This window comes from Rhipicephalus microplus, unplaced genomic scaffold (genome assembly GCF_043290135.1).
Source record: "Rhipicephalus microplus isolate Deutch F79 unplaced genomic scaffold, USDA_Rmic scaffold_15, whole genome shotgun sequence".
NCBI lineage: Eukaryota > Metazoa > Arthropoda > Arachnida > Ixodida > Ixodidae > Rhipicephalus > Rhipicephalus microplus.
Window position 1 is genome coordinate 25686295 of NW_027464588.1, and position 11299 is coordinate 25697593.

Genomic DNA, 11299 nt, shown 5'->3' on the forward strand with positions numbered 1-11299 from the left:
TTGTGTAAATCTCACATGCGTCATAGCTTGTTGGTTGATTGAAGGCCTGCACTCTGTTCACCGCTATCACAGCCAGTGTATTGCTGTCCTCCGACTTTCTGTTCACATGCCACAAGTTTGGCCAAATAAGCTGTTTCATGCGAACATCCAACGTGTTCCCTTCGACCGCGTCACAACCACGTGACAGTGTTCAGGAGAGGAGTACAAGTTGGCAACGCGAACTTTCCTATCGCCTTTGTTTTAGCAGTCATCACATGCAGCTAAAGGTTCACAGAAAAAGCTTATTAATGCGTAATAGTTGATGCCAATGCAATCAGCAACAATATATGACGTCGCGTATGTAAGAAAGAGAATGTATGCAGCGTTCACGTATGCAATTTCTGTTATTTCATTGAAACCAGCAAAAGCGATTTTCTCGTATAAAATATGTGATGTGAAATGTGGTTCAGCAAACAGTTTTATAACTGCAAATGACTGTTCAGCCATATAGCATACCTACTAAAATAGGCGATGCTGCAGTCATTCTCGATTGTTTAAATTCAATTCACAACAGTCTAACATAAGAACAGCCACAAAACAATTTGCTGTAATCCAAATTTGCCACCACATGTCAAGCTAACACAAATATATTACGCCCTAGAGCCTGGGTTACGTAGCTCATACGTTTTCTAAACGAATGACTTGTGGATTATGATCAATCTTTTTTAAGACAACTGTCATTATTACATTTTTGTGCACTTCCGCCTTGCTTCTGATTCATAAAGCTTTTTTTTCAAAGAATCTTTGAATGTATATATGTTGTGACCGCTATTTCATAACCCCTATTTCGTGAAAAAAACATATTTTTATGAGTAAATTGGGTGCACGAACCAAGATAGGCAATCTTTTTCACCAATAAGGGTTCTCGAGGTTCGAGTTCTCTTTTAGGATTGCTTTTTTAGAGACGTTTGACTAACATGTTCTCAAATACAGCAATGCTCGCGTGACTATTTCCCTATTTTGTTTGCACGCGAAAATTGTAGGTGCCCTTGAAGGCACTCAACTGGCCTTTAAAACGCGACCTGGTATAACTGCAATTTGTGACAACAGTAGTATGAATGTAATTTTAGAAAACCTAAAAAAACACTCAATATCAAAGGCACCCAGAAACTTTTTTTCAAGTAACCACGCAATGAATTCACTGAAAGAGCTTATTGATTTACAAACTCAACGCCGCAAAGTTTAAAGAATCTGTCCAGTGCGAGTGGAGTCACAAAGCTTTGTCAAATGCTGCGATTGGAGTCTTTCTTTTCTCGTCTCGACAAATGAGCTGGAAGCTTAATAAGGAGACATGGCAGAGGCAAAGAAAATACGTCACGTTTGCTTCGTGACATTGACCCTGTTTTCACTTTTTTCTTTGAATACGCGGATTTTTTAGTATGATCACGTGCTCACGCGTGGACAAGTCGTTGCCTTCGGCGGAGATCTCTGTAACAACCCAACGCGCTATGTTAAAATCAGTCAATGGCTAATAGATAGCTTTCTATGAGTGATTTTTGAGCGTCTTCTGTCATTCGCTGAGATTGAGTCAACAGGAATTACTCTATTAACTGACAGGAAAGCAAGATCTTCAAGACAGCGGCATTAAGCTTCGCATTGCAAGATTCATCACAAAAGATTATCTTGGCGAGCCATGTTATAACAAAGATCGGCAATGTAAACGAAACTAAGAACTTTTTTTTGTCCGGTTTGAGTGGTGGTGGAGTCCTCTTTTCTTGCACATCCTTCCCCCTCCCAAATTCACTTGGCTCTGGCCAGTTCATTTTTCTTTACTGATTGACGTTACCTGCTTCATGTATATGATGCGGGTCGAGAGTTCTTTCTTTTTTTTTCTCACAATAAAGAATACCATTCAATGAGAGAAAAGAAAGCAATTTTCTTCTGCTTTTGATAATTCATTGCGAATTCCAGGCCACGTGCTGCGCTATAATATTTGGCTTGCATGTTGTCGAGAGCCAATATTACCGATCGGCCACGTTTTCTTACCATGCCTAATATGTGTTGCAGAACCCTATAGGTTTTTAAAAGTGTAAAGTAACTCAGTCAAGAAATGTATACCGATTGATGACGATGTTTACACAATTTTGGCAGATTGCAAAACATCTCAGATCCTGCTTTACATCAGTTTAAGTTTAGGTCACTTGGCATCAAAATTTTAAATGCATAACAATAGTGGATGCCGGAACTTCTTTATCCACCTTAGACGATCACATCTTTCTGTGCCATGAGTCTTTGCAACTGTTCCTTATTACTCACCCGTATGCCATCAAGGCGACACGCTAAAATGTCCCTTGCGAACGTTGCCTTAAAATAAATGCGACCGTAAACTGAATGAAGCAAAAGTGTGGAAGTAATTAGGAGCTGGTGTTTGCATGATTAGAAAAAAAATGCGGTATATTCTTACGCTTCGCTGTTAGGAGTTGAACGTGATCGCGATATCTGGTTCCTAGTGCGTACTTCAAAGACTTCGCGCATGAACTCTTCTAACTTGCTGTGAACCCATTGCATGGCGTTAAGGGAATACTCCCAGTAACGTGTATGTCTTGTGTAGTAGGTTGACCATCTTTAACGGAACTCTAAAGTCAACTATTTAGGTCGATATTTATTGTTGAAATAGTGGTCCAAAAACCTTGCAGTGTCAGTTTCGTGCCAAGTAAGGACTTATATTCAAAGAAAATTGCGTTTTAGTGGTCCGCATCGGGTTAGCGCACTTCAAATCACTCGCCTTTTTTTTTTACTTCTCTTTGTGCAGCATTTTATGTTTCTTGGTGCACGAAGGGTTTTTTATTCAGTGCAGCTAGACTGATTGCTAGTGACCAATCGGAGGGGGTTTGTTTCACGTCATCGGTGTTATTTCGAGAATGTCCTACTGCGACGCATGTATTGTTGTGCATTCAGCTTAATTTCTCTGCAAGTAGAGCACTGATGTTAATAGTATTGTCGTTTTAGACGTTGTCACATAATGAGCTCTCACTCTGACGTAAGTGTTCTTTTCAACAATCAATTCATTACTATAATCATGTGGTTGAACACCCGTTGGCAATGTACGCTTCAACCGCGAATTATTATTGCAATATTTCATGTATTGTAAAGCTTGTCTGCAGGACGCGTGGGAACGTAAAAAATGAAAATTGCTTTCACTGCCATTTCAAGCAGAGAAAGTTATTTTCATTGTAGTCACAAGAATACACATGAGCTGTGTGGTAGAACACCCGCTTGCCATGCAAACTATCCGGGTTTAATCCCCATTATGGAGCAGAACTCTTTATAATTTATTTTATTTTGAGCGTTCAAAAACTTTCGCTCAGACACAAGATGTTGATTTTTAGCTCACAAAATCACAACCAACCGAGCACTTTAACGCTATCACGTCATTAGGGAGTTTAGAATACCGTTTGCAAGCTCTGCGGACGTTGCGGGCGAAGCGGGCGCCATAAGAGTTTTAGAATAGCGTTTGCCCTGCTGCGAAGCGCAACGCACGATCGCAACAACACGGTAGCCTCGAAACCAGTGCTTGCGAGCCACATGCGGGCCGCCATCACCGCACGCAATTTCGGATGTTCTGCGTGCAGTCCGTGAACGCGAACGACGACTCGCGTTACGACGCATGCGCAGTGGCAGCGACCACACCGCAAGGGCTCACCGTGTGCTATTCTAAAACGCCCTAATAAGAAAGCGGCATTCGTAGGTTGCGGTTACGCGAAAAAGCAACAACGCAAGGTTTTTGCCTTCGATAATTCTTAGGAAAAGTCACAAGTGCATTCCTATAGGCGATTGCATACGTGACCCCGTAGATGTAATGTGTGGTGTTAGATGTGAGATGTGTACTGTGTGGAGTGTTTCGCTGTTTTTCTTTACGTTCAAGCTGTATGCGTGAAATCAATTTTTGTTAAAAATGACCAAAACCACCGTCTACATTGCTGGTTGTGAAATGCCAAATTGGTTCTCGTTTTAATACTAGGTACCATTCGTCTTGGATTTCAGCAGATCAGCAGATAGATCAACAGTAGTAGAGCAGGAGATTTAGGCATACCTTCACGTTTTCTTTATTGCGAAATTCGCAGTGTCCTCTAATAGTTCTTCACGCTTACATGAACGCCAATGCTGCAACGACAAAACTAAGTAAGAATTGGGAAGCAGGCAAGCTGCCAAGCTTTTTTTTTTTTAATGACGTGAAGACATGTAACCTGAAATGAACGAAATTCAAGTGTGCCTGGTCACGCCTTTCCACCTGTTGTGCCAGACATCACCTTGAAATAGATTTCAGGAATCTGCATTCCCTCTTGCCTGCATTAAAGCAGGTAAATGTGATAATGACATCATATGCTTTTTTTTTTGTTTTTCCAAGCCGTACAACTTTGAATTGGCCCAACCAACGCCACCTAAAAACAACCGCAATATACCCTCACAGCCATGCTGCTATACCAATGTGCTATACGTAAACATTAAATTCGTTATTATTGAAATTGCCACCCTTGAAATTGAATAAAACAAGTACCAAAAGCTTCAAAAATAATGAACATACATATACATGTAGCCACATAGAATACATCACAATTTAGCCCCGCCGCGGTGGTCTAGTAGCTAAGGTACTAGGCTGCTGACCCGCAGGGCGCGGGTTCGAATCCCAGCTGCGGCGGCTGCATTTCCGATGGAGGCGGAAATGTTGTAGGCCCGTGTGCTCATATTTGGGTGCACGTTGAAGAACCCCAGGTGGTCTAAATTTCCGGAGTCCTCCACTACGGCGTCTCTCATAATCATATTGTGGTTTTGGGACATTAAACCCCCCATATCAATCAAATCAACATCACAATTTAAAGTGATGTGCATAGTGCACTCAGTATATGGCTGACAAAAACAGAGGACGCTTGAGGTTTTCTTTCAAGAGCAGAATGCGATAGCGTAATCTGACCTCATGCACATCACCTTCTGACTGCTAGTCTGGTTCAGTTTTCACTGCATGTCTAAATTTAGTTCAGTTTTCACTGCATGTCTAAACGTTGCCGTAAAGAAATGAACAGCTATGTGCATACCATTGGTCATTTTAGATTATCCTGGAAAGCCTACCTTAAGTAGAGCTGTTAAGTGCCCGCTGTGCCATTCATTTAACGAATCAACGAAGCGCCCAGTATGCGTTCACTCTGTTCTCTTCATGAATAGCTGCTGCTGATAAATAAATATGTCTGAGCGCCTTCTAACTATAAGTGCTCTTTTAAAACGCTCAATCAAAGCTAAATTCATAGGTCTTCACTCTTCTTACCATTCTACGTATCTGGCACGCAATTTAAGATGCGTTAAGAAGAGGCATTCTGCTACATGACATTCATAAGATCTTTTTTTTCTGTTTTTTCACAGCAGTTTCAATAAGCACCGTGTATTGGTGGTAGAACACCTGCGTATAACCCAGACTGCCGGAAAGGGAGGAATTTCGCATTGTTTTTGGTTGGTCTGATTAGCTTCAGCGCGTAACGCGAACTGTGCAGAATATTCTTCAACAAACCCGGTCACCGACAACATGCCTGGAATCTTTGATGACATATCTATAAATGCCGACCACCCTTAGGGCTTATCAGATTACTAGTCGTCTGACTTCTCATCTCGCCACTATGAGTGTAGAGCGTGAATTGCTTCCACGTAACCTTGTCATTTTCTGGGCACAAACCAGCGAAATAAAGCATTCCCTAATTCTCAGTCTTGCTACACCCTTCTTCAACGCCACAACTATGTGACTGCTCGCCTCTCAGCTGCGATACATTTGCTTTATCACAACTCCATCGAACGAGTTGCAGCTTTCTAATGTCGCGAATTTTCAGATTTTCTTGCTAACAAATCTCTGTAAAGTGTAAATTTTTCAAAGTTAACAAACTTGTTACGCTAATTTTCTGAGATGTGTGAACTCTACCGTCCTTACATTTCACCGATTGACCACAACAGTTAGTGTATTCGACATTATATTGAGGAAACACTCACAATACGTCTACAGTATCTTTGCAGGTTAGAATAACTACATCCAGCACACATTGTTCCAGTGTTAAATTTATACTATACGAGAATAACATCCTTACGCATACTTAGCTCACTGATTGCGACTTCAACGTTTTCTTTCTGCAGATTTATTATTATTGAAATCTCCCGACAATTCACCTGATTTATAGCAATACCCCGCCGTGGTGGTCTAGTGGCTAAGGTACTCAGCTGCTGACCCGCAGGACGCGGGATCGAATCCTGGCTGCGGCGGCTGCATTTCCGTAGAAGGCGGAAATGTTGTAGGCCCGTGTGCTCTGATTTGGTTGTACGTTAAAGAACCCCAGGTGTTCGAAATTTCTGGAGCCCTCCACTACGGCGTCTCTCATAATCATATGGTGGTTTTGGGACGTTAAACCCCCAATATCAATCAATCAAAGCAATGCTCAATTCGCAATGAACAACAATTTTATTTTATCCAGTATTCGTACTAATTAGAGTAAACAAACAGTAAGATTCACTTCCATCTTGCTTTGGTACACTCCTTCATTTTCTTTAAAAACTATGGCTCAATTATTCAATTAAGAATAAAACTACTAGAATGCATTTTTTTTTCACGCAGACTAAGTATGAGAGTTGGTAATTATAAATGCGCGTACTGGACTAACAAAATTCTGTAAGATCATTCTGTTGCAATGCCAGGTGCAGTTTGTTTCATTTGTTTGATTTTCGACGAACACGCATGACTGATATGCCACATACATTTCCTTGATAATTTTACTAGGGTAGGTATAAATAATTTCAGCACAGGTAGTGCCTAATAAATAACAGCAACCAAAATTTCGTCACAAAAAACTGCAACAACAATAGGGCAATCAAAATTCAGACCAATATGCAAACTTGTTGCTGTCTGTATGAGCATATCACAACACTCTACGCAAACCTGCTAGAGCCGTGGCCGAACTATTTGAAGATTCGGCCGACTGCACGAAGGGAGTACCCGGAAAATAAACATTGCTACATCCGTGTTTGGCGAACAAACTTCCTGCTTGCCGAAAAACTACGTTCCCCCTTTCGCGTGTCTGCATGCGTTTCTGCATTTTTTTATGATGGTGACGCATGCAAACAACGTTTCTGTCATATATATGTGTTGTGCCTCAGAGGTCGCAACAAAAAAAAAAACAGAAAAGGCTTGGTAACCATGGTTTGACGAAAAGGAATTAAAAAGCCCAGCAGACTGAATTAGAAAATAGAAAATATAGAAAAACAAGAAGCTAAAATCACACTTTCGCAAGGCAATAGAATCATTCCATTAGCAACAAATTAGAACATTTAACCATGAACGGAAGCAAGTCGATAGCGGCGGAGTGTCGCTCAAGGGCGATTGACGCACAAAAGGGCACACACAGGAGCGCTAACCCTAAATCGTCACTGCTCGACGCACGCGCAACACTGCGGAAACACAAACAAGGGTCCTCGAAAAGAACGCACAGTTATACAAAAGACGAAGGCAACTTATGGTCTGTCCAAGTTGTTACATTGTGTTTGATCAGCAGCACACTGCAAGTGGCGACTGTACCAGCGCCTCCTTGTTGGGCCCTGCGGCACGTCTTGTGACCCCTTTGCGACTCCTGCGCCGTGTGACATTCGAAGCATTGCTTGCTCGAAATTTCCAAGGGGAAATGGGTACAATATTGGGCCCCTTTTATGGAGCGTCTTCAGAAGACTTCAAACGAAGTCTCAGAGCGTTTTTTTCAAGTTCAGTCTTCAGACCATTTCACTGGTCGGACTGAACATGCCAAAGTGACTTTCTTGCCTGCATACCACCATGCTCTAGCGGTAAATGCTCGTTGTTTGGAAGAACGAATGGAAAGGGCAGAGCTTTGTACGCGCTAGACTGCCGTGAAAGCGGTCAAATTCATGAATACGAGTTACATACTTCATTATCTTTTCTATTTTCTTTTTTATTTTTTGTATTTGGATCCCCAAATGTATGTCCTGGGCGTGAAGCACTTCAAATATTCGCCGATCGAAATAGAATTAACCTAGCCTGCATGGGGGGGGGTGCAAACCTGGAGAAACAAAAGAGATGATTTGATTGATTTGTGGGGTTTAACGTCCCAAAACCAGCATTTGATTATGAGAGACACCGTAGTGGAGGGCTCCGGAAATTTCGACCACCAGGGGTTCTTTAACGTGCACCCAAATCTGAGTAAGAAACAAAAGAGCAATTGGCGCTTATTCAGTCCTTACGTTTGCTGTGTTGCTAAGCGTTGCAAGATTTGCACTTTTTTTGCTCTATATATTTGTTTACATTGTCTCACGTGTTATTTGTCAATTTTTCTCTGCCTGCTCTCATTTATTTATAGGTTGTCTATATCACCCAGTGACTAGCACTCTTCCCTATGAATCGAGAGAACGCGGGTTGGACTCCCACTTTGTGGAGCACAATTTTATATTTTGTTTTCGCGAAAAATGTATTTTAGATGCGAAGCAGCTCTCTGACTAGCCTGTATAACGTTATCTTTCCGTCCATAACGCTCCCCTCCCCACAGGTGTTAAAGTGGTGCCAAGTTGCTCACGGCTTCTTATCAGTGGGTGGTGACGTGTTTCTTCCTCGCCTGCCACGCGCTCACCGTTTGTCAGCTTTCTCTTTCTTCACTCTCTCCACCGCTCGCAACGCTCGAGCCCACTCCTCACGCGTGCATCATCTCACCTGCGCCACCTCTCTCAAGCTGCCGGTGAGAAGCAGCCGTGAGGCGGCGGGTGCGCGCGCTTCGCACGCCTCGAAAGTCTCGAGGCGCCGACAATAGGGAGTTTTCGAATGGCGCACCGCGAGCCCTTGAGGTGCGGTCGCTGCCACTGCGCATGCTTCGTAACGCGAGTCGGCGTTCGCGTTCGCGGACCGCACGCAAAAATCCTCAATTGCCTGCGGTGATGGCGGCCCACATGTGGCCTGCAAGCGCTGGTTTCGAGACTACTGGCGGTGATGGCGGCCCGCATGTGGCCCGAGAGCACTGGTTTCGAGGCTATGGTGTCGCTGCGATTGTGCGTTGCGGTTCTGCAGCAGGGCAAACGCTATTCTAAAACTCGTATGGTGCCCGCAATGCCCGCAGCACTTGCAAACGGCATTCTAAAACTCCCTAATGTTGACAGCGTGCCGCTGCTTGCGGCGCGATTGCGGAGACATCGTTGCGGCATCCTTCCCGCTTGTGTGCGCGTATCTTTTGAGGCTTTTGCCGCCATTTCGAGGGTTAGCGAAGCCGATCGCGTTTGCGAATGGCAACGTCAACACTGACGAGGCGCGAGCTAGGAAAGCCGAATGCAGGCACTCGCTGTGGAAGACCAACGACACCGATCAGGTGCATGTCAAGAACGCAATCGCCTTCAAGAATACAGACAGTGTGCTGGTGACACCGACGAGGCCCAAGCCATGGAATGCGAGCGCAAGCGTCTTCAACGTGGCCCGCTTTTCATGCCTTTCTGTTTCAAACAAACGATTACTCGAGTAAACGCTACACCGTGTTTCGCTTTGAATGGTTTTTCCAGAACCTGTGTCGACGCCCGTTTCAACCGGGTCAACACCGTGCGCACCACTGCTACTTCGCATCCCATCAGGGTGACCTTCGGGGCGATGGTCGATAGTTTCTTTCATTGTCTTCATTTTCTGACATATATAAAAGACGTGGCCCGGCTCATACGCCATGCTCATTCTATTGTCACTTCTTCCTGATCTACTTCTCCTAACCATCCCTGCCTTCTTACGTACAATATTCCCCCTTCCTCCGAAAGAAGTCGCGTCAGACGAACACAAACGAAAACTGCACATGCGCGGCTTAGAAGAGAACACTGTCAAAAAGGAAATTCATTCCATGTCTTAGGAAGTTTCCGTAAACACACTATAGCTTCACAGAAGAGTGGAGCAGTAAGTGCTGGAGTTCTCGTGGGCGACGCTTATTGTTGCGTAGTGGAAAACACAAGTACACCTTCAACGCGGAAACTGCAGATGATTAAACTGCTTGTATTCTTGCGAGAAATGAACGTGGTGTGAAGGCATTGGAGCACCAGCAGTATGATTTGCGTAGGCATCGTGCTCATTGCCTTCATTGGTACACATGCAGCGCCACCCGTCTACATGTTTGTTGACCAAGACTCGAGCGGTGATTTCTGCGTCCTTCCGGAATACAGGGTGTGGTTTTGCGCCTTCTTCGTCACTTTGTGTACTGTTGTCTCAACAGCTTTGATTGTAGACTGAGTCTTGATCTCTTCTGGAGAAAACTTGTGCGATGTTCCTTTTTGCGATAATGTCTTTATTCTTTAATTAGAATTTCATTAGCCTTGCCGCGGTTGTCTAGTGGCTAAGGTACTCGGCTGCTGAACCGCAGGTCATGGAATCGAATCTCAGATGCGGCGGCTGCATTTCCGATGGAGGCGGAAATGTTGTAGGCTCGTGTTCTCAGATTTGGGTGCACGTTAAAGAACCCAAGGTGGTCGAAATTTCCGGAGCCCTCCACTACGGCGTCTCTCATAATCATATTGTGGTTTTAGAACGTTAAACCCCACATATCAATCAATTAGATGACTTGTTTGTCTTAAGCGAGACATACTGATTTGGTCGTCGCTTCACTTGGCCCACTTGTAGACGCCTTTGTTTAATCCTTGAGAGTTCTTCCTAAGACGTTTCCGTTCATCGTCGTTCTTCTTTGTGTAGCCCTTGGAGGTTCTGTGTTCTTGGGCTTGCTTTTGCTGGCATTGATAGTGTTGCTGTGGAAAGAGTTGAGATGGCAGCCGTTTTTGACAATGGAACTGATTTTCTAGGCAACTTGTTGTGGTCTCTAGTAGGCAGATGGTAGTCTGTAAACTGTTATGCTGCATTTTGGGTAATGAAGGTTGTGCGCTAGAATTTACTGAAAGATCTTCGGAGGCTCTTGTGACGCCGTTTCTGATGAATGCTTCTGGCTCTCGGTGACGTGTACAATTTGATGCTTCCGAGTCTCCTGTGTTATTAAGACTCTCAGGTGTCTGCACACTGGATGGTGGCAACAGAACAGGCGTGGTTTGGTCAGATTTCAGTCAGAAATGTTTGTATTTCTGTGAAAATAATGAGTTAAGCAGTTCCAACGCATGCATCTGCACAGACGGGCCAGAACCTGGCTGAGTATCTTTCGAGTTTCTCGCCTCTATATCAACCATAGTGAGCTTGTGAGATGCGAGGTGAGCGTTGTGAGCAACCGAAGAGCCAAGTGACGGAAAAGCAGGAGGTGGTCGAAGTGTGCTAGACAGTCCACAGGACGGC